The sequence below is a fragment of the Pseudopipra pipra genome, chromosome 4 (assembly GCF_036250125.1).
Source record: "Pseudopipra pipra isolate bDixPip1 chromosome 4, bDixPip1.hap1, whole genome shotgun sequence".
Taxonomy (NCBI): Eukaryota; Metazoa; Chordata; class Aves; order Passeriformes; family Pipridae; genus Pseudopipra; species Pseudopipra pipra.
The window spans coordinates 815,687-837,139 of record NC_087552.1 but is presented as its reverse complement, the minus strand read 5'-3'; the positions used below and the strand labels follow the sequence as shown (position 1 = coordinate 837,139).

The 21,453-nt window shown below is 45.2% G+C and overlaps 1 protein-coding gene across 9 annotated transcripts in view; it reads left to right on the top strand.

Moving 5' to 3' along the window:
• RASSF6 (Ras association domain family member 6) overlaps positions 1-21,453 on the top strand; it is a 92,664-nt gene that overhangs the window by 7,410 nt on the left and 63,801 nt on the right. For 2 of the 9 annotated variants that reach the window (XM_064651330.1, XM_064651327.1), the window contains exon 1: positions 17,589-20,659. The gene's annotated coding sequence lies outside the window, so the exon portion shown is untranslated. Of the gene's footprint in view, positions 1-16,926; positions 17,041-17,588; positions 20,660-21,453 lie in introns of those variants that run through there. The other 7 variants (XM_064651328.1, XM_064651326.1, XM_064651331.1 and 4 more) reach the window with 6 other exon arrangements.

Here is a 21,453-nt window from a genome sequence, read left to right as displayed (position 1 = left end):
TACAGAGCTGTTGCCCACTGGAAGGTGATGAAGGTGAGCAATGCCAGGGCCGGGCCTCTCTGGTCAAGTGTGGAGGGGTCTCCTGAATTGTTATAAATCACAGGCCATGGTGTGTTGTAGGAGCTCCCCTCTGGAAGGTCAGAGTCATGTGCTGGGATTGCCAAAGCAGTTAAAATTGCTTATTAGTTCAGTGTGTTTCCTGAACCTAAACCACTCCCATGGCATAGTGGGGTTTTTTTGTGGTTATTTTCCCCCCTCTTTTTCTGTAGTCGTAGCAGTTACAAACTGTGGACAGTTAAGGCATAATTGTTTTCTATGTGGGACATATCAAGAAATATTCAAGTGGACTTTGAAGGTCAGTGAAACACTTTATACAAACCTGTTCAATAAATATATTGAAATTCAGAGGATTCATTTGTGGTAATTACTTGGAATAGGCAGTATCTCAAATGAGCCAACACCTGCAGGAATCTTTTATAGTTTATTTTCTTAAATAAGAACACAAGCTGTCTGCTCTCAGGAAGTGTTATTTTATTTGAGAGAAGAAGTTGTTCTTTTAATTACAGCAATCTTTAAGAGACACAGATGAGCTCTTCTGTCAGTGTGGTGCAGAAGCTGCTTCTCTCCCTGTTTATTTAATCCTTTGTGTCTGTGAAGAGTTTCAAGAGTAATCAATTCAAACAATTGCTAAATAATAAATAATAACATACCACAGCTGCTCAAGCTTCCTCATGCTCTCCCTCTGTGCTTCTCTGTGCAAATGTTAACTTTGGCTTTGGAATTATCCTTTACACTAAGGTGTAATGTGGGTTCATCTTAAACTGCTGAACATCCTGGTCCAGGCAAGCGTAGCAGATAAAAATTCTTGTTCCATAGTGATATTTTTCATGCTTAATATGTTGAAAATTAAAGCTTACTGGCAGAGTTGAGTGTGGGAAGCTTAGGCAGCATTTACCCACATTATTAATGGTTCTCAACAGTTCCTTATTTTGATAAGTATGAAAATCACCCACAGGTTTTTTTCACAGTTATTAACATGTTGGCTGGTCTAATGTCTCAAAGCTTAATTATATTCAGAATGTTTGTAGCCAGCTGTTTGTGATTCCATCACTCCCTGAGTTCTGCTGCTTTTCCTCCTCGTGCCCGATCCCCCCGTGTTACAGTGTGTGAGATCACCTGCACCAGTGGAGCTGAGCCACTGCCTCAGCAGGTACCCCGTGTGTTTTGAGGATATTTGGAGTCAGGTAACCTGAAAATGTAAAAAAGGAGGGAAACCAACAGAGAAACACAAGATAATGGGGGCAATAACCATCCCCTCTGTCCTCACTGGTGATCACATTCATCAAAAATGTTATCCATGGGTTTCCTCCAAATACCTCCTTCCCTAAACACATCCTGAAACAGGCTGAAAGGATATGTGGCCCTCTCACTGTTTTGTGTGTTCACTGGGAATTCAGCCAACTTACCACTGTCATTTGCCTTCCTTTCAACAAAGAACAGGCATTTTTTGTTGCCAGGAACAATGGAGTTCATTTTACCACAGACTCCAAAGATGCCCAAGGCTGACCCTGCACGTGGCACTCAAAGAGCTGTAAGACAGAATTCCCTTTAGTATCTTCTAGGGTGTAAGCCAAGTATGACTTTGCTTTTCCTTCCTTGCAACACAAGCAATGAAAGTACTGGACAGGATTAAAGTGTGGGTGTCATGAGAGAAAGAGGCAAAGATTTTGTGATGACTCCAACGAGTGTTCCCATTTTCTTGTGGTTCACCCGTCTCGTGTCACTGTTTTCTCAACTGATTTCAGCACTTTAACCAAAAGACCACAACTATCCAAAGCACACCCTCAAACATTACTCAGCTCCACTGAATCTGAAAACTTAGTTGGATTAAAATTGTCTTAATCCAGGTATAGGGGGATGTTGATTTGGGGGCTTGGATTGGGTTTTTTATTCCCCTTCTAGCCAGGAAATACTACAAAACATAGGATTGGTAGAGGTAAAAAAGGTAATGTAATGATAAAACTAGGGTAGCAGCAGGACACACCCCCTGACTGCAGACACTAGTAGGGAGCAGTGACATCACATTTTACAAATCACAACTAATTCATTCCTAACCAAATCCCTGCAGGAAAAAGCCCTGCCCCTTCACAGATTGCCCATGTTAAACGGTTCCCAGGCCAGGAAAAAAGTTCCCCTCAGCCTTGTCTCGGGGACATCCTCCAAAGCCATTCTGGTGCAGTTAGGAGAAGCCCTCACTTGCTGAAAGGAGACAGCTCCTCTTTAATTGGCATTTGGCTTTCCTGGGCCTGCTGCCAGGGAATGCACGCTCCTGCTCCAGCTGCCAAGCCAAATAAATACCTGCTGTGGGAAGGCACACAGCCAAAGCCTGCAACAAAGCAGCCCAATCACTTCCTGCACCTACTGAATTAACATCTGGGTAAAGGGAAGGCAATCAAGCCATGGGGCAAATAATGCTCTGTAAGCACCTCCTCAGGGCCTGCCTGAGCTGGGACAGCCTCCCCTGCTCCAGGAATCCCCAGACCCACCCTAAGGACACCGAGGGATCTCTCACCATCACAGAACCGGGGAGGAGCTTCACGCAGCAGCTCCTGCTAAAGAACACAGGCAAGGGGGGGGACTTGAACAGTAACTTCAGGGAGGCAGATACAAACACTGTGGGGACTTCTGGCACAGCTCTACTGACACCACTGCTCACAAGAACTAAGCTCAACTTCACTCAGGATGATCCTCAAAGTCCCCTTCCAACTCACACCATCCTATGCTTCCATCTGTACAATGTGGGGCAAACTTATCTATAATGAGATATGGCAGCAGCCAGGGGACAATTCAGCTTTCTAAATTCTGTAGGACGTGATGCTCTCTGTTCCCTGTCTCTTCCTTCCTTGCTGAAGGAATTGAGCCAAAGGCAGTGGAGGGAGACACAGGAAAGGTAGAATTCAAGAGAGTTCCTCTGCACCTCAGGACAATGGCCTTGCCTCTTGGAATAGTCCCAGGGGGACCCATTTCCCTTGTTCCAGGCCTGTCTGCACAAGTACTGACTCACAGGACCAGGCTCTGTGCCCCCTGCTGCATCACAGCCTGTCCACCACCTCTGACTGCTGCTCAGTTTCAGTGCCTGTTCAGCATTACATGGGGATAAAACCTGCTTGCAGCAGGAATGTTTTCCTTTATCTTTTTTCCCCACTCCTGCTGACCAGCTTCTACTGCAGAGTGCCTTGGATCTTTCTGCACAAAGACCGTGCAATGAAATCACAAAGCCTGTTCCTGAAGTCTCACTCTATTCAATACTTATGAAAGTTTAATGATTTCCATGAAACTGTGGGGGTTTGTGCTGTGATGGTTTTAGTTTCTGTGTTTGGTTGGGATTGGTTGGTTGGTTTGAACTGAGTTTACATTTGATTCTTTGGTATCTGTACACAAGACCTAAAGGAACAGTAAACGTTTTGAAGAGACTTAAGATATTTTGTGTCTATTTGTATGACATACTGTCATAACTCAAGTAATTTTCATTACACTGCCTTGGGAAAAACATATGTAAAAAGGTGGATTTGTCCTGAAAATGTAATGAAATATACTTCAATTAAAGGATTTCCCTGTGTAAAAATACACTGGGGTTTTTTTTTGAGAAATTCATGCTAAGATAAACCTGTGTACCTGCACCAGTGTGGCTGGTGGGATGCAGGGAAGGAGTAATCTCCGATGTGGAGAGAGATTAACCCCAGATGGATGTACTGAACCCCAGCACACCTAACAGCTTTCCTCCTGGGAATGGTGTCCATCCAAAATGAACACACTGCCCTCTTGGAACAGGTCTGTCTCAGGAATAGCATGGATTCCAGGGAGCCCTACATCCAGCTGTGCTTGAGCAGAGCAGCAGATATTTGCAAAATCCGCTGTCCCCAGGGCAGATTATTCACTTTCCCTGCCTGGGGCACACCAAAGACTGGGACTAAAAGATGGACAACAACCAGTTTCCCTCAAAAGATGAAACATATCATTTCCCTGCTGAAATAGGGGCCTATTTTATATGTTATCTTTGAAAGCTGTGGGTCCCTGAAAACTTCTACGCTTCTTCCCTCCTGCTCTGTGACATATTTTTTATTCTGATCCAAGTCAATCGACTAAAACAACAAGGGAAATATCTTCTTGTGCAACTCTGGATTTTTGACTCCCACCCAGTTTTCAGCTTGGAAGCACATACATTACCCAACAAAAAATGCTACTAAAACAGGACACATCAAAAGCCTCTCCGTTTTTTTAAGTCCTCAGGGGACTTAGGAATTGTTACCATCAGCTCTTTGAAATTCTCAAGATACTGAGCACCAAGAAAGTTCAGCTTGACTGTGCACTAAGAGCCCCAGACAAACCAATGCAGACAGTAGAATGTACTCAGTCACAGTGAGCCTGCTGTTGCAACCTAAAACCCCTTGTAATCCTTAGAACTATTTCTTGTCTGGAACCAGAAAGAGGGTTTGTTTTCCACGTAAAGTCCCAGCTTGGAGTCAATAGCATATTTTGGGCTATACTGTAATGAACTTCATGAACTGAGAAATATCTATATTTATATTTAAGCATTCCTAAAATATTTACAGGAATGGCTGGGAAATTGCTTTGTTCTCCAGAGCTGCAGATCATGGAAGCAGAAAGCTTTCATGCAGAAATTACAAATTACCCTCTGCAAGGGTACTCAAAGATGGTGACTGTCACCATCTGAATAACATGTCAGTTGTCTGCAAGGAGCTCTGTGGGAAGGCAGGAAAAGTTCTGGAAAAGTATATTCCACTTAGCATTACTAATAGAGGAACACATGCTTGTGCAAAACCCAGCCAAGCGCCTTGCTCCGTGGATCTGAGCTCACTGTCCTCTTCCACACAGAGACAGTGCACTCAAACTCACCTGGCAACAGTTATTAGAGGGCTTGGGGTCTTTTGGCCACTACTGTGTGACTGAAGGAGCTGAACACGTTGCCAGTGAAGTTGCTGGACTTCAAGGGGTGTCCACAGTCAGGATAAATGAAAACCAAGTCCCTATGCCAAGGGCAGAAACGGCTTTGCACAAAAAAGAAACAGCAGACAGGTGTTCCATGGGAAACAGTTGGCATCATAAATAAAGCTGCCCTGCTGTCTGCAGAGATTATCTGAGGGATAATCTTTTCCTTGCATGGCAACAGAAACCTGACTTTTCACCTCGGCCCAGAAGTTCTTTTGGACTCTCCCCTGCTCACAGCTTCACTTCTGACACCCACACCCTGAATCTGAAATCTCACTAAAGCTGCTGGCCCTGCTACCTGGGTTTGATACTTGCCTTCAAGGGACTGCTGATATCTCCAAGATCTCTTTTTAGGAGGTCTTACCTATGTTCTTCTAGTACATCTGTCATAGTTGTGAACTTCCAATGAAGTGCTGAGTTCGCAGAACCATAGAATTGTTATTGGATCTCAAAGATCACCAAGTCCAGCTGTCAGTCTCCTGCTACTTTGTAAAACAACACTCTGTAATATTCAGACAATAAATCTAACACACCCTGGAGCAATTATTTTTATTTCAGGAAACTTGCCAGTCTTCTCTTCCAGGCTCTCCAGGCACCCAAATCCCTTAGACCCTGGGTACCAATTTACCAACCCCCATCACCACAAAAAGTGTCCCCCAAAAAGGACAGCACTCAGAGCAACCTTACACAAACCTCCCTCTGTCATGGCCCAACCCCAGCCCACCACAGTGTTTGTAACTTTTCCCAGGGGATCTTCAGCCCTCCACACCCACTCACCTCTGCCAGAAATGCCGGCTTTCCACGCTTCGCTGGGAACCAAACGCCCCTTCAGGCCCCAGAATGAAATCCAGGGCAGGAGCCATCTGCCCTTGCCTGACAGGAAAACACACAACAAGTCAGCCAGGGAAAGGCACAGGACTTCAACTCTCTGCTGGACAGAAGCTTTCTGCTGTAAAAAACCCCCAAAGCACATATGAAGAGCTGAGAACTGGGCAGCAGTGACCCGTCACAGCTGCTGTGTCTCTAATTCCCCACAGAGAAGGATGGTGACACTGGAAGATACAGAGGGGAATAGCAACTAGTGTGGGATTGCTGGGAACTTCAGTGTGCATTTGCTTTGTTTTAAACTCACAAAGACATCTCCTGTTGACTTCAGCAGCAGTGCTAATTGTATCAGCACACCCCAGTAAAAGCAACAAAAGGTGCTGGGTTTGTTTTCCTGATTTGTTATCAGAAAAATAATTTTAATTTGGGGTGTGGTTTTTTTTGTTTTGGTTTGGTTTTTTTTGCAATAGAATAAGCTTTAACGTAAAGTCCACACAAAGGAAGATCCCTTTAGCAGAAAGAATTTGTCATGTCTGCTTACACTACATCTTAGAAGTCTTGGCAACCTTTTAATACTTTCAGATTATTTTAGAATAATTTAGAATACATTAAATGCAATTAAGATATGGCAATCAAGCTTCATTTCAGCCTTCCTGAGGCTGAAATTCATGTTCTCTGCTGTTGCACCCATAGCAAGGAGCTCGAGCACAACCAGACACCTCATTTTCACTGGTGCAGAGTTCTGTGCTGAGTCACAGCCTTCTAACAGAGTCCCAGCTCAGCAAATCTTCCTGACCATCACAGACTCAACTGCTCTCAACTGCACTGGGAAATAACACAGTTTGAATCTGCTTTAACTTACTGCACCTTTTACATTCCTTGCCATTCAAACAGACTACCTGGGCTTTTGACTAACAAGGAAAAACAACGAGAAAGTCAAAATATGACATACTTAGCCAAATGTATTACAGAATTTGGAGACTCTTACTAGTTAGGAAGAGGTGTTACTACTTCAGTAGAAATGGCCGTGACTGTCTACCGATTATTTGGCAGTAACAGAAACTGATCTAGAAACTGAATTAGAAGCAAACCAAAGTAGTTTCCTTGTTTCTCCATGAAAACATGCCTTGAAAGGGTCCAATAATATTTGTGAAAGGCATTACAAATGTTTATCACTGTCTTTGTTCATTCTTCTTACACCTCCATTCTAAAAGACCAGAACCTTTGCTCCACATTGGATCCCACACCAAATGTTCCTTTTTGCACACAAAAAGATACTTTCTATTGTTTCCACTGGAAGGTTCTTGAAAGTGCAACAGCAAGACAAGGTGCAGAGGAAAGGAGAACCTTAATTCATTTTAATCATGCCAGAGAAAGCTGAGGAAAACAAAGCATGTTCCATATTTAGGACAGAGATGCACTGCAGAAATACAATGCACTGACAGTGAACGACACAATCTACCTGACCTGCATCAGGGCTTTCCAGTGCTCCCTTGAGAAAACAGTTCAGAACCAGCCCATGCCAGGCTAGAAATGCTAGGTACTAATCAAAGATCTCACCAGTAGTTACTAATCAAAAAATGCATCTATCCAGAAACTTTAGCACTCTCAGAGCACTGATTTACTGCTGGACACCTGCATAAAGGAATGCCAATATAACCAAGATTCAAAACTCTCATTAACACAGACTTGGAGAGTATTTATTTCTTCAGTCCATGCCTCAAAACTGTGTACTGGAGCCAAGATTTTCCCAAGCATGCAATGGTTGCCTGAGGACTGCTAAGGTAGTTGCAGGGAAATCACATAAAATGCATTTGTAAAAGATTGCCTGTGCTCTGATGTCTTTATCTCCCTTCAAGATCATAAAGATGAATTTCAACCTTGAATCTCGGGCTCTTTCATTCCCTACAGAACAACAGAGTGTGTGTTTTCTACTCCAGCTGACAACTACAGTGGACAGAAGAAACACCATCAAATGATTACTTGATTTTACTTACTGGAAAGTTACTCTGAGTTGGAGGTTTTTCTCTGCAAACACCCTTGGATCCTTCTTTGAGATCAAGAGCTTCACATGTAGACACACACAGACTGTAACCCCTGCCTTGAACTGGATAAATTATTCAACTCTTTGTAACAGTCAGAGTTTAGCAAGGACTCCAGGTGAGTTAGAACCAAGAGGTCATTATAATGTACAAAGAAAAAGCTGAAAAATAAAATCACAGGGCCATATTGAACAAAAAAGCTCAACCAACCAACCGACCAAAAAGCACACACACTCTGCTAAGAACTATTTGTCCAACTGGTTATCAGGAAAACAAAGTATTACAATCAAACTTAGCACAAAAAAAGAAACCACAAACACCTTGCTTCTTTCCATTTTGCACCCAAACACCAGTTTCTGTACTGTTTCACTTACAAAAAAAATAATGTAAGCAACAGGTTGGTTTCATTCTTTTCCTGTGTGGCCTGTTCTGCATCTGCTCATTCTCAGAGATCTCTCTCTCTTCTCCATTATTTATGTTTCAGCTCTACATGCCCTGAGCACAAGACACTCCTTTCCAGGTACTCATTATCCCAGACAAACAATTAATGCCCACCCGTGCAGCAATGCCTTCCCCATTTCACTAGACAAGGATTTTACAACAGTTTGGTGCCAAAAGTCTGCTCCATCCATAGGAATGACTATCCTGTTCCTATGCCACTTGCACTATAAATGCAGTGTCTAATGACAACTTCTCCCAGCCTCTAAGCAAACCACCTTCAGTGCACACTCTTCCTCAAAACCTGGCCTCAGGCTCATTGAGCTCTCAAGGGCTCTCCTCACTGAAACCTCACCCTTCTCACCTCAGCACCTTCAGTCTTCTCAGTCAGCCAAGGATCAAAGGCAAAGCAAGTGAACACATCAACAGTGCTAAAAAGGCACAAATCTAGAAGGAAAAAACACCCTGAAACACACAAAACTGGGAGAAAACACATGCAATGCATCCTGCCCAGGAGATGCTGGGATAAGGCTCTTCAACACCTGCATCTCTCCAAGGACAACAGGGAGTTGTACAAACCTCAGAAAAAGGCAATTTTAGAAGACAAAGACTGGTCTGGAAACAAAAATGTTTCAAGACAAAACTGCTCTGAGAAATTCACACTCTGGGACAGCCCAGATAGAGAAGAGGAAAATTATTTCACATTAATCCACATAAGCAGAAAAAACAAGGACAATTATATCTTAGCAAAAAGTTCCCTCCTTAGTAATGTCCCAAACTGCTTCCAGGATTGCACTTCCAGCTTTATTTCTGCACAACACCAGAGAAGGGTTGACTGGCTCAAAACAACCAGGTGGGAAGTGTGTTTGGGGGAACAGGTTGAGCTCTGTACAGGTGGGACGGCCACTGCTCCGCCCTGCCCTCCGTGAGCCTCAGTCAGCCTCTGGTCCGGTCCAGAATGGTGGGGACTGACCCAGGGGCTGCCCCAAAATGGCAGAGACTGACCCAGGGGCTGCCCCAAAATGGCAGAGACTGACCCAGGGGCTGCCCCAAAATGGCAGAGACTGACCCACGGGCTGCCCCAAAATGGCGGGGACCGACCCAGGGGCTGCCCCAAAATGGCAGGGACCGACCCAGGGGCTGCCCCAAAATGGCGGGGACTGACCCAGGGGCTGCCCCAAAATGGCAGGGACTGACCCAGGGCCTCGAGAGCCCCCACAACACCAGGGACTGACTCCTTGGGCCCCACAGGGAACACGGAAGCACAGCTGTGCCTGGGGGAGGCCCCAGCTGAGGGGAGCAGATAAAAGGACAGTGACAGGCTGCTCTCAAGGGGCTGCTCTGCTCCATTTCCATCTCAGAAGGATTATTTTTGGCATCTTTTCCATAACCACATGTCACCCATTCCGGGCCAGATCCCAACATAACCCTGCTGCTGTGAGGCCATATATCCCACTGTCCCACTCAGAGAGCATAAGGGATGGTGCAAAAAGCCAAATAAAGGCACAGGAGAGTTAATAAGGAAATTCAGACATTGCCAGGAACAACAGTTGAGGGACATAAACACCATGTTTGCATTTAGTCAGTATTTTGTGGTTTTGCATTAAAAGGAGATAACTAATTAAAAGATATCATGCATATTATAGAACTTAGAACATTATAATCTCTTGTTATAAGATTTTTAATTAAAAAAAAAACATAAAGTTAACCCACACTGTTATCATTTACAATTTAATTCTCCATTTTCTGATGAGAGGGAGTTTCCTTCTGATTCCTAATGAGACAGGGTTGTGGAAATTGAGATATTCAGTACATTGATGAAAGAGTCTCCTAGAAGTGAACTCTCCTCAGAGACACTGAAAGCAACCATAACCTTGTTTTTATGCCAACCTGGGGAATAAAAACAAACAAAGATAGAAACATGGAGCAACTTATGAAATGGTTTTTGCAAAAGAGAACTTGCTAACCTTAGGCAAGTCAGGTGTTCATGCAAAACAAACCTGGCAGTTTTTCCTTGTGCCTGGGATGGGGCAGAACCCTGCTCTGACAGAAACCTCCTCTTCCTATGTCCATGCAATTTCTTTTCTTTAGCTTCAGCAGAGAAAATGAGAAAGAAAATGGTACAAAATGAAACTGAGACAAAAAGGAAATCCCTCCTGCTTTTCTTTTTTTTTTTTTTTTAAATAACAATATCTTGTGCTTACTAAAGTATCACTTATATGACCCACCCTTCCAACATACTTAGCCAGCCACGCTGAACATCTGTGACCTTCTGTATTTGGGAATAGAATATGAGAACATTCTTATGGAGCATCACAACAGGATTTTACATGTCCCATACATACTACAGGAAAACCTCTGGAAAATCACTATTGCAGGAACACCTTCCTTTTGCAGAACTGGACAAAACAGTTCCTAGCAGTGTTGGAAAGGATATAGCTTTTCTAATTTTCAGTGGTTGCAATTAAACCTTTTAATTACTTGTTTTAATTAACCATAAGCTGTATTAAGCCTCAAATTACTCTAAGGTAGCTACTTCTATAAGAACATAGATTCTTATAAGTTTCTAAGTTCTACTTAGCAAAAGTAAGAACTTGTGCTAAACTGACCTTGATATGCTTCAATGAGCAAAGCCTGGGAAAGAAAAATATATTGTTGAACTTGGACATCTAGAAGGACATTTTTCAAAAAAAACCAACAAATAATAATAAGAAAAAAGGCTTAGTATTTGAGCTTGAAAAAACCCATCAGAGGGCAAAAGACACTAAAAAGACTACAGATATGGATTAATTGTTATAGAAAAGGAGAAATTAGTAGCCAAAAGAAGGTAGAATAGGAACTCAGAAAAGAGAATTATGTAATTTAGAACCAATGATCAATTATCTCTTTGCTTTCTAAAAGGTAAAAGCAGGTGAAAAATACTATTAATGGTGCCTGTGTAGGGACTGGGATTCTTTCAGTCTTTCACACACACACCTTGGGCCAGAAACAAAGTAATGCCTTCCTTTCTAACACTACCAAGACGGTAGGAGAGAGTTTTATTTATTCCAACACTTTCAAAGTATTTGGCAACAGAGGCAGAAAACAGAAGCAAGTACCCGTCCAGAAATACAGCTGTTTGTGGCAAAACTGGCAGAATATCCAGGGGGTCAGAGGCTTATTTCAGTCACTGTTTAGCTGCCTCACCTTTTCACGTGTGAGAACACAGAGCAAAGACAACGCTTTTAGTGCAGGCGCTTGAAATCTGCTGAGGAATCCCCGAGGGGAGCCGAGCCCGCTGCCCCCTCAGGCCTTTCGCGCCCTTTTCGCCCACCGAGCGCGGCGCGCGCTGCCCGCCACAGCGTGAGGGGACCGAGGAGCAGGAGGAGCAGGAGGAGCAGGAGGAGCAGGAGGAGGAGGAGGAAGAAAAGGAAGGAGCGCGGAGGAAAACTCCCCGATCATCGCGCGTATCTGTCGGCGCTGCGAGGGGAACTGCTGGCGCTGTGAGTGAGGGATCGCCACCGCCTCAGCGGCGCTCAGCCCCGGCGCAGCAGCGCGGAGGAGGAGGCGAAGGAGAAGGCTGTGGTGGCCGCCGCCACGTCGGTCAGTCCTCAGAGAGAGAAGCGTCGCCGTAACCAAGCGAAGAGGCAGGAGCCGGGGCAGGTAGCGGGACCGGAGTCGCGGCGGAACGGGCGGAGCCGAAGGACGGGCGGAGCCGAGGGACGGGCGGAGCCGAGGGACGGGCGGAGCCGAGGGACCGCCGGAGCTGAGGGACGGACGGAGCTCAGGGACCGCCGGAGCCGCCGATCGCCGGGAGAAGGACGTTGCGCCTGAGGGTAGAGCTGGAGCCTCGCAAATGGTCGCTCTTCGTTTGCAGTCTTTCGTTCCCGTGAACTTCTGTTCCCGTCCCTCAGCTGCGCCCGCCCCCCGTCGGTCCCACTCTTTGCCCCGGCTCCTCCCTCGTCGCTTGGTTACGGCGTCGCTTCCGTCCCTGGGGACCGACCGACATGGCGGCGGCCACCACAGCCTTCTCCTTCGCCTCCTCCTCCTCCTCGGCCTTGCTGTGCCCGGGCTTGGCGCCGCTGAGGCGTTGGCGAGCCCTCACCGGCCCGGCGCCGCGGGCCGCCTGCAGCGCCAGCAGCTCCCCCTGCAGTGCCGACAGGTACGCGGCGCCCATCGGGGCGTTTTTTTCTCGTTCCTTCCTCCTCCTCCTCCTCCTCGGTCCCCTCACGCCGCGGCGGGCAGCGCGCGCCGCGCTGGGCGGACGGAAAGGGCGGAAAGGCCTGAGGGGGCAGCGGGCTCGGCTCCCCTCAGGGCCGGCCTCGGCGGTGGATGGCCTCGGATCCGCGATGAGTTCCGCTGTTCTTCCCGGGAAAACGGAGGTCTGTGCGAGCGGGATGGGGGGCGGTGAGTGGGCCCGGCGATTTAAATCGCGGCGGGGATTTAAGCGGTGCGCCTGGAAGGAGCCCTTGCGGTGTGATTTTCCTGTCCCCTCCCCGAGGGGAAGCTGGTATTACGCGTTTGTTTGCTCCTGGTACCTTCAAGAGCCTCTCAGTGGTTTTCCCGAGCATTACCATGTATATGAATGGTGTGGTGGCAAGCAGGCCACGGTTTGGTGCAGTGAGGCCCGTTGTCCTGACATTAATCACCGCGCTGGTTTAATGTATTTTGCTGTGTGCACAGGGATTCTTGTGCTGGTGGTGTAGCACAGCAGCTCCGAGCACTTGCCTGGGTGTGGGTGGGAGGCTTTCACTCGGTTCCTGCTTGTCAACCTTTGCGTTTCTACTGGAGTTGTCTTAAATGCTGCCTGAAAGTTGGCTCAGTTCAGCAGAACCCAAGCGCCTGTGCTGAAAGCATTGTCTTTGCTCTGTGTTTTCAAAGGTGAAAAGATGAGGAAGCTGAACAGTCACTGAAATAAGTCTCTGCTGTTCTGTATCTGGAGAACTGATTCTGCCAGTTTTGGCCCAAGCAGGTGTCTTCCCAGACCACTGCATATCCTGCTTCTGTTCTGTGGTGCTGGTAACTGTTTTTTCCAGTTTTGCAAAAGGGAGATGTTCCTGCCCTAATGATTTTCCAGAGGTGTTTGTGTGGTATGTATGGGACGTGGAGAATCCTGTTGTGATGCTCCATCTGATCTTGGGCTTTTAGTGTATGGGTTGATCTGGAACAGCAACTGAGATCTTTGTTTCTGTCATGCCCTGCAAGTGACTGGATTCATTCACAAGAAGAATTCAGTAAGTGAATTCCTGTTGTAAAGTCACATTTTACTGAGTTCACAATAAGAGCCTCCATGCTCTAGGAGACCACTGGGACGGGGTGGCATAGTAACACATGAAATCTGTCATTTAACCTGGTCATTCCATCTGTCATAAATGTCAGTAAATCTGTCACTGACCAACGCCTGGTCAAGGTTTTCATGTGGCTAATGTTTAAAATAAGAATAGTAAGAATTTACTTCCTAATTTCAGTGTTTTGAGTAGTTCTTGCAATGTAACCTTTCTGTACAGCTGAAGCTTTCCTTGTTCAAGTAGTTTTTGTGTAACAATTCCATCAAAGGACATAGACTATCTGGATTCTAAACCTGAGAAGCACCAACATATTTTGGTATTTAGTACTTAATATTTTTATATTTGGCATTTGTGAAAAATGCTATTTCCCTTCTCTCTTCCCAGTAGATATGAAATAGGAAAAACAGAGCTACTGTCTGCATTGATATCTTTTCTAACTTCAGAGTATCCATGTAGCTGGTGGAATGCAGGAGAGGTTGGATCTTGTGAAGTAGGGCCATTCTGTAAGTTCTTGCTAAGGTACAATTGTCCTTGTTTTCTTCTGCCTGTTTGAACTAATGTGAAATAATTTTTTGTCTTATATGGACTTCTATATCGTTGCAAAAAAAAATCCTGAGATGGAAATGGAGCAGAGCAGCCCCTCAACACCCCTGTCACCCCTGCTCCCCTCGGCTGGGGCCTCCCCCAGGCACAGTTGTGCTTCCATGTTCCCTGTGGGGCCCAAGGAGTCAGTCCCTGGTGTTGTGGGGGCTCTCGAGGCCCTGGGTCAGTCCCCGCCATTTTGGGGCAGCCCCTGGGTCGGTCCCCGCCATTTTGGGGCAGCCCCTGGGTCAGTCCCCGCCATTTTGGGGCAGCCCCTGGGTCGGTCCCCGCCATTTTGGGGCAGCCCCTGGGTCGGTCCCCGCCATTTTGGGGCAGCCCCTGGGTCGGTCCCCGCCATTTTGGGGCAGCCCCTGGGTCGGTCTCTGCCATTTTGGGGCAGCCCCTGGGTCGGTCCCCGCCATTTTGGGGCAGGCCCTGGGGCAGTCTCTGCCATTTTGGGGCAGCCCCTGGGTCGGTCTCTGCCATTCTGGACCGGACCAGAGGCTGACTGAGGCTCACGGAGGGCAGGGCGGAGCAGTGGCCGTCCCACCTGTACAGAGCTCAACCTGTTCCCCCAAACACACTTCCCACCTGGTTGTTTTGAGCCAGTCAACCCTTCTCTGGTGTTGTGCAGAAATAAAGCTGGAAGTGCAATCCTGGAAGCAGTTTGGGACATTACTAAGGAGGGAACCTTTTGCTGAGGTATAATTGTCCTTGTTTTTTCTGCCTATGTGAAGTAATGTGAAATAATTTTCCTCTTTTCTGTCTAGGCTGCTCCAGAGTGTTAATTTCTCAGAGCAGTTTTGTCGTGAAACATTTTTGTTTCCAGACAAGTCTTTTCCTTCTAAAATTGCCTTTTTCTGAGGTTTGTACAACTCCCTGTTGTCCTTGGAGAGATGCAGGTGTTGAAGAGCCTTATCCCAGCATCTCCTGGGCAGGATGCATTGCATGTGTTTTCTCCCAGTTTTGTGTGTTTCAGGGTGTTTTTTCCTTCTAGATTTGTGCCTTTTTAGCACTGTTGATGTGTTCACTTGCTTTGCCTTTGATCCTTGGCTGACTGAGAAGACTGAAGGTGCTGAGGTGAGAAGGGTGAGGTTTCAGTGAGGAGAGCCCTTGAGAGCTCAATGAGCCTGAGGCCAGGTTTTGAGGAAGAGTGTGCACTGAAGGTGGTTTGCTGAGAGGCTGGGAGAAGTTGTCATTAGACACTGCATTTATAGTGCAAGTGGCATAGGAACAGGATAGTCATTGCTATGGATGGAGCAGACTTTTGGCACCAAACTGTTGTAAAATCCTTGTCTAGTGAAATGGGGAAGGCATTGCTGCACGGGTGGGCATTAATTGTTTATCTGGTATAATGAGTACCTGGAAAGGAGTGTCTTGTGCTCAGGGCATGTAGAGCTGAAACATAAATAATGGAGAAGAGAAAGAGAGATCTCTGAGAATGAGCAGATGCAGAGCAGGCCACACAGGAAAAGAATGAAACCGACCTGTTGCCTACATTATTTTTCTGTAAGTGAAACAGTCCAGAAACTGGGGTTTGGGTGTAAAATGGAATGAAGCAAGGTGTTTGTGCTTTTTTTTTTTTTTGTGCTCAATGTGTTTCTAATACTTTGTTTTCCTGATAACCAGTTGGATAAACTGTTCTTAGCAGAGTGTGTGTGCTTTTTGGCTTTTTGTTTGTATGTTTGGCTTGTTTTTGTTTGTTCAGTTTTGGTGGTTTTTTAACCAGGCACTGGGATTTATTTTTTTTTAGTTATCGTGACACCTTTTCATTATAACTCCTCTGGACTCTTTGCTACACTGTCAGTTACAAACAGTAGTCTTTTTTAATTAATATTTTCAGTTCAAGGCAGGGGTTACAGTGTTGATGTGTCTACATGTTAAATTCTCCATCTCAGAGAGGGAAGCCTACGGAGACTGAATTTGTAGTAAGTAAGATCAAGTTATCCTTTGATGGTGTTTTGCTATGAGCTGATGAACCAAAACCCTTCCTTTTTCCACCCTTTTGTGGCTGGTGAGCTCCTTTTCCATGTGCAATGATGGCATATTAACGCTCTTCAAATTCGAGTGGGGAAGCACTTCTTTTCCTGTGGATTTGTAGTGTGTTTTCCAATGAAATACTAGCAACTGAATCAAAACGTTTTGCAGTGGTTAGCATGGTAGATCCCACACTTCAAAGTGTCTTCCTGGTGAAATTTCAGACCTCAATATTGTGTTTCTTTTTGTCTTTGTAGTGATGAAGCAACAGTTATCTCAGGGACAAAGCTTGCCAACCAAGTGTTGCAAGAAGTTCAAAGGGATGTGGAATCGTGGATATCCGTTGGGAACAAGAGACCTCATCTCACTGTCATATTGGTAGGGGACAATCCAGCCAGTCATATCTATGTCAGGAACAAGATAAAAGCAGCTGCAGCTGTGGGTATGTCCTGTAAGTGATCCTTTGGTAAGCACAAGATACTGTTACTTAAAAATAAAAAAATAAAGCAGGAGGAATCCCCTGTTTTGTCTTAATTCAATCTTGCACCATTTTCTTCCTCATCTCCTCTGCTGAAGCTAAAGCAAAGAAATTGCATGGACATAGGAAGAAAGTAGTTTTAATGTCACTGGAGTGGGAGCCCTAAGTTTACTTCTGTGTTGAAATGTTGTTAGGAAAGAGTTTTTCAGCCTCAGACAGGTTTTTGGACTAAATGACCAAGCTGCCCATAGATTCGTTTCCCAATGCTAACGTGTCTCCTGTTTTTCGTTTTTACCAGGCATTTCTAGTGAGATCATTGTGAGGCCTAAAGACATTTCTGAGGAAGAGCTCTTAGATCTGACAGTGCAACTCAACAAGGACTCGAGAGTCAGTGGTTTGTTAGTTCAGCTTCCTCTGCCAGGTGGGTGACACCTTTTGTCCCACTTCTCCTCTGCAGTCTGTGTGAGAGGAAAGAGTGTGAGGCTTTTGGGCTGCCTGGGGCCATGAGAAGCTGTTGAGAGAGGACCTGCATAGTGAAGGATTGGGTGAGATGTAATTGTTTTGTTCCACCTGCTGTTCATTTTAAACCAAAAACCAAATTGTGAGAATTGTTTCCTTTGTCAAACTCACCTTTTTTTTTGATCAGTCAGGGTGGTGTTTCAAGGCATTTCCCTCCTCTCCTAGTTTATCCAGTTGAATGATCTTTATTTTTCAGCCTGTTGCAGTGTTTTACCTTAGCTCCATACTTTCCTCCCTTAGATGATGCTGAGTTGTGCTGTGCAGGAGATGATGCCACAACCTTTCTCACAGTGATTGGAGGTTTTGCCTTCAGTATTTATTCCTGTTTTCTGTACTGTCTCCCTAATGGTCCAAGGGAGGTTTGTGCAGAAGTCCTGAAAGCCTTGACTGAAATCTTGTTTTTTTAATTTGCCTTCTCCTAATTTGTAGTATAATCTCACTGAAATATCACTTGGCAGTAGCTGGCCAAGTGGTAATTTTACAGTGATGAAAGTTGTAAAAAAAGCCCTGAACTAAACTAAACCCATTTTCCATCTGGGAAAGAGCCAAAGTGGGGCAGGTGCTGAGAGTGGTAGAGGAAGAAGTGCTTTGCTTGTCTTTGCAGTCAAGAGCAGCTCCTGGTGAGGGGGGTTTGCCCTTGGTCTGCCAGGAGAGCTGCCTGAACCCGGCCACGTGCTGCAATAAATTTGCCACCAGGTGGAAGTACAGCACAGGTAAGGAGGCAGCTCTTGGAGCCCAAGTAAGGATCTGCTGGAATGTGGTGGTTTTCCTTTGAACAAACATCTCTGCCACTAAGAGCGGGTCAGAGTGAACAGGTAATGTCACAAATGTTCATTCCAGCAGCGAGAGCTGCTGCAAAAGATGGAGTGCTGAGAGCCCAGGGGTGCAAAACTTTGTGTCTGGAGGCTGTAGCAAAAGGTGGCTGATCCACTGGGCTGAGACATAAATAGTGAAGAAGAGAAAGAGACATCTCTGAGAATGAGCACATGCAGAACAGGCCACACAGGAAAAGAATGAAACCAACCTGTTGCCTACATTATTTTTCTGTAAGTGAAACAGTACAGAAACTGGTGTTTGGGGGTGAAATGGAATGAAGCAAGGTGTTTGTGGTTTCTTTTTTTGTGCTCAGTGTGATTCTAATACTTTGTTTTCCTGATAACCAGTTGGACAAATTGTTCTTAGCAGAGTGTGTGTGTTTTTTGGTTGGTTGGTTGGTTGAATTTTTTTGTTCCATAAGGCCCTGTGATTTTATTTTTCAGCTTTTTCTTTGTACATTATAATGACCTCTTGTTTCTAACTCACCTGGAGTCCTTGCTAAACTCTGACTGTTACAAAGAGTTGAATAATTTATCCAGTTCAAGGCAGGGGTTACAGTCTGTGTGTGTCTGCATGTGAAGCTCTTGATCTCAAAGAAGGAGCCAAGGGTGTTTGCAGAGGGAAAACCTCCAACTCAGAGTAACTTTCCAGTAAGTAAAATCAAGTAATCATCTGATGGTGTTTCTTCTGTCCACTGTAGTTGTCAGCTGGAGTAGAAAACACACACTCTGTTGTTCTCTAGGAAATGAAAGAGCCCGAGATTCAAGGTTGAAATTCATCTTTAGGATCTTGAAGGGAGATAAAGACATCAGAGCACAGGCAATCTTTTACAAATGCTTTTCCTGTAATTGCCCTGCAACTACCTTAGCAGTCCTCAGGCAACCATTGCATGCTTGGGAAAATCTTGGCTCCAATACACAGTTTTGAGGCATGGACTGAAGAAATAAACACTCTCCAAGTCTGTGTTAATGAGAGTTTTGAATCTTGGTTATATTGGCCTTCCTTTATGCAGGTGTCCAGCAGTAAATCAGTGCTCTGAGAGTGCTAAAGTTTCTGGATAGATGCATTTTTTGATTAGTAACTACTGGTGAGATCTTTGATTAGTACCTAGCATTTCTAGCCTGGCATGGGCTGGTTCTGAACTGTTTTCTCAAGGGAGCACTGGAAAGCCCTGATGCAGGTCAGGTAGATTGTGTCGTTCACTGTCAGTGCATTGTATTTCTGCAGTGCATTTCTCTCCTAAATATGGAACATGGTTTGTTTTCCTCAGCTTTCTCTGGCATGATTAAAATGAATTAAGGTTCTCCTTTCCTCTGCACCTTGTCTTGCTGTTGCACTTTCAAGAACCTTCCAGTGGAAACAATAGAAAGTATCTTTTTGTGTGCAAAAAGGAACATTGGAGCTTTTGGTGTGGGATCCAATGTGGAGCAAAGGTTCTGGTCTTTCAGAATGGAGGTGTAAGAAGAATCAACAAAGACAGTGATAAATATTTGTAATGCCTTTCACAAATATTATTGGACCCTTTCAAGGCATGTTTTCATGGAGAAACAAGGAAACTACTTTGGTTTGCTTCTAATTCAGTTTCTAGATCAGTTTCTGTTACTGCCAAATAATCGGTAGACAGTCACGGCCATTTCTACTGAAGTAGTAACACCTCTTCCTAACTAGTAAGAGTCTCCAAATTCTGTAATACATTTGGCTAAGTATGTCATATTTTGACTTTCTCGTTGTTTTTCCTTGTTAGTCAAAAGCCCAGGTAGTCTGTTTGAATGGCAAGGAATGTAAAAGGTGCAGTAAGTTAAAGCAGATTCAAACTGTGTTATTTCCCAGTGCAGTTGAGAGCAGTTGAGTTTGTGATGGTCAGGAAGATTTGCTGAGCTGGGACTCTGTTAGAAGGCTGTGACTCAGCACAGAACTCTGCACCAGTGAAAATGAGGTGTCTGGTTGTGCTCGAGCTCCTTGCTATGGGTGCAACAGCAGAGAACATGAATTTCAGCCTCAGGAAGGCTGAAATGAAGCTTGATTGCCATATCTTAATTGCATTTAATGTCTTTTAAGTTATTCTAAAAGAATCCTAAGGTATTAAAATGTTGCCAAGACTTCTAAGATGTAGTGTAAGCAGACATGACAAATTCTGTCTGCTAAAGGGATCTTCCTTTGTGTGGACTTTACGTTAAAGCTTATTCTATTGCAAAAAAACAAACAAACAAACAACAACAAACCCTCCCCCCCAAATTAAAATTATTTTTCTGATAACAAATCAGGAAAACAAACCCAGCACCTTTTGTTGCTTTTACTGGGGTGTGCTGATACAATTAGCACTGCTGCTGAAGTCAACAGGAGATGTCTTTGTGAGTTTAAAACAAAGCAAATCCACACTGAAGTTCCCAGCAATCCCACACTAGTTGCTATTCCCCTCTGTATCTTCCAGTGTCACCATCCTTCTCTGTGGGAATTAGAGACACAGCAGCTGTGATGGGTCACTGCTGCCCAGTTCTCAGCTCTTCATATCTGCTTTGGGGGTTTTTTACAGCAGAAAGCTTCTGTCCAGCAGAGAGTTGAAGTCCTGTGCCTTTCCCTGGCTGACTTGTTGTGTGTTTCCCTGTCAGGCAAGGACAGATGGCTCCTGCCCTGGATTTCATTCTGGGGCCTGAAGGGGCGTTTGGTTCCCAGCGAAGCGTGGAAAGCCGGCATTTCTGGCAGAGGTGAGTGGGTGTGGAGGGCTGAAGATCCCCTGGGAAAAGTTACAAACACCGTGGTGGGCTGGGGTTGGGCCATGACAGAGGGAGGTTTGTGTAAGGTTGCTCTGAGCGCTGTCCTTTTTGGGGGACCCTTTTTGTGGTGATGGGGGTTGGTAAATTGGTACCCAGGGTCTAAGGGATTTGGGTGCCTGGAGAGCCTGGAAGAGAAGACCAGCAAGTTTACTGAAATAAAAACAATTGCTCCAGGGTGTGTTAGATTTATTGTCTGAATATTACAGAGAGAGTGTTGTTTTACAAAGTAGCAGGAGACTGACAGCTGGACTTGGTGATCTTTGAGATCCAATAACAATTCTATGGTTCTGCGAACTCAGCACTTCACTGGAAGTTCACAAATATGACAGATGTACTAGAAGAACATAGGTAAGACCTCCTAAAAAGAGATCTTGGAGATATCAGCAGTCCCTTGAAGGCAAGTATCAAACCCAGGTAGCAGGGCCAGCAGCTTTAGTGAGATTTCAGATTCAGGGTGTGGGTGTCAGAAGTGAAGCTGTGAGCAGGGGAGAGTCCAAAAGAACTTCTGGGCCGAGGTGAAAAGTCAGGTTTCTGCTGCCGTGCAAGGACAAGATTATGCCTCAGATAATCTCTGCAGACAGCAGGGCAGCTTTATTTATGATGCCAACTGTTTCCCATGGAACACCTGTCTGCTGTTTCTTTTTTGTGCAAAGCCATTTCTGCCCTTGACATAGGGACTTGATTTTCATTTATCCTGACTGTGGACACCCCTTGAAGTCCAGCAA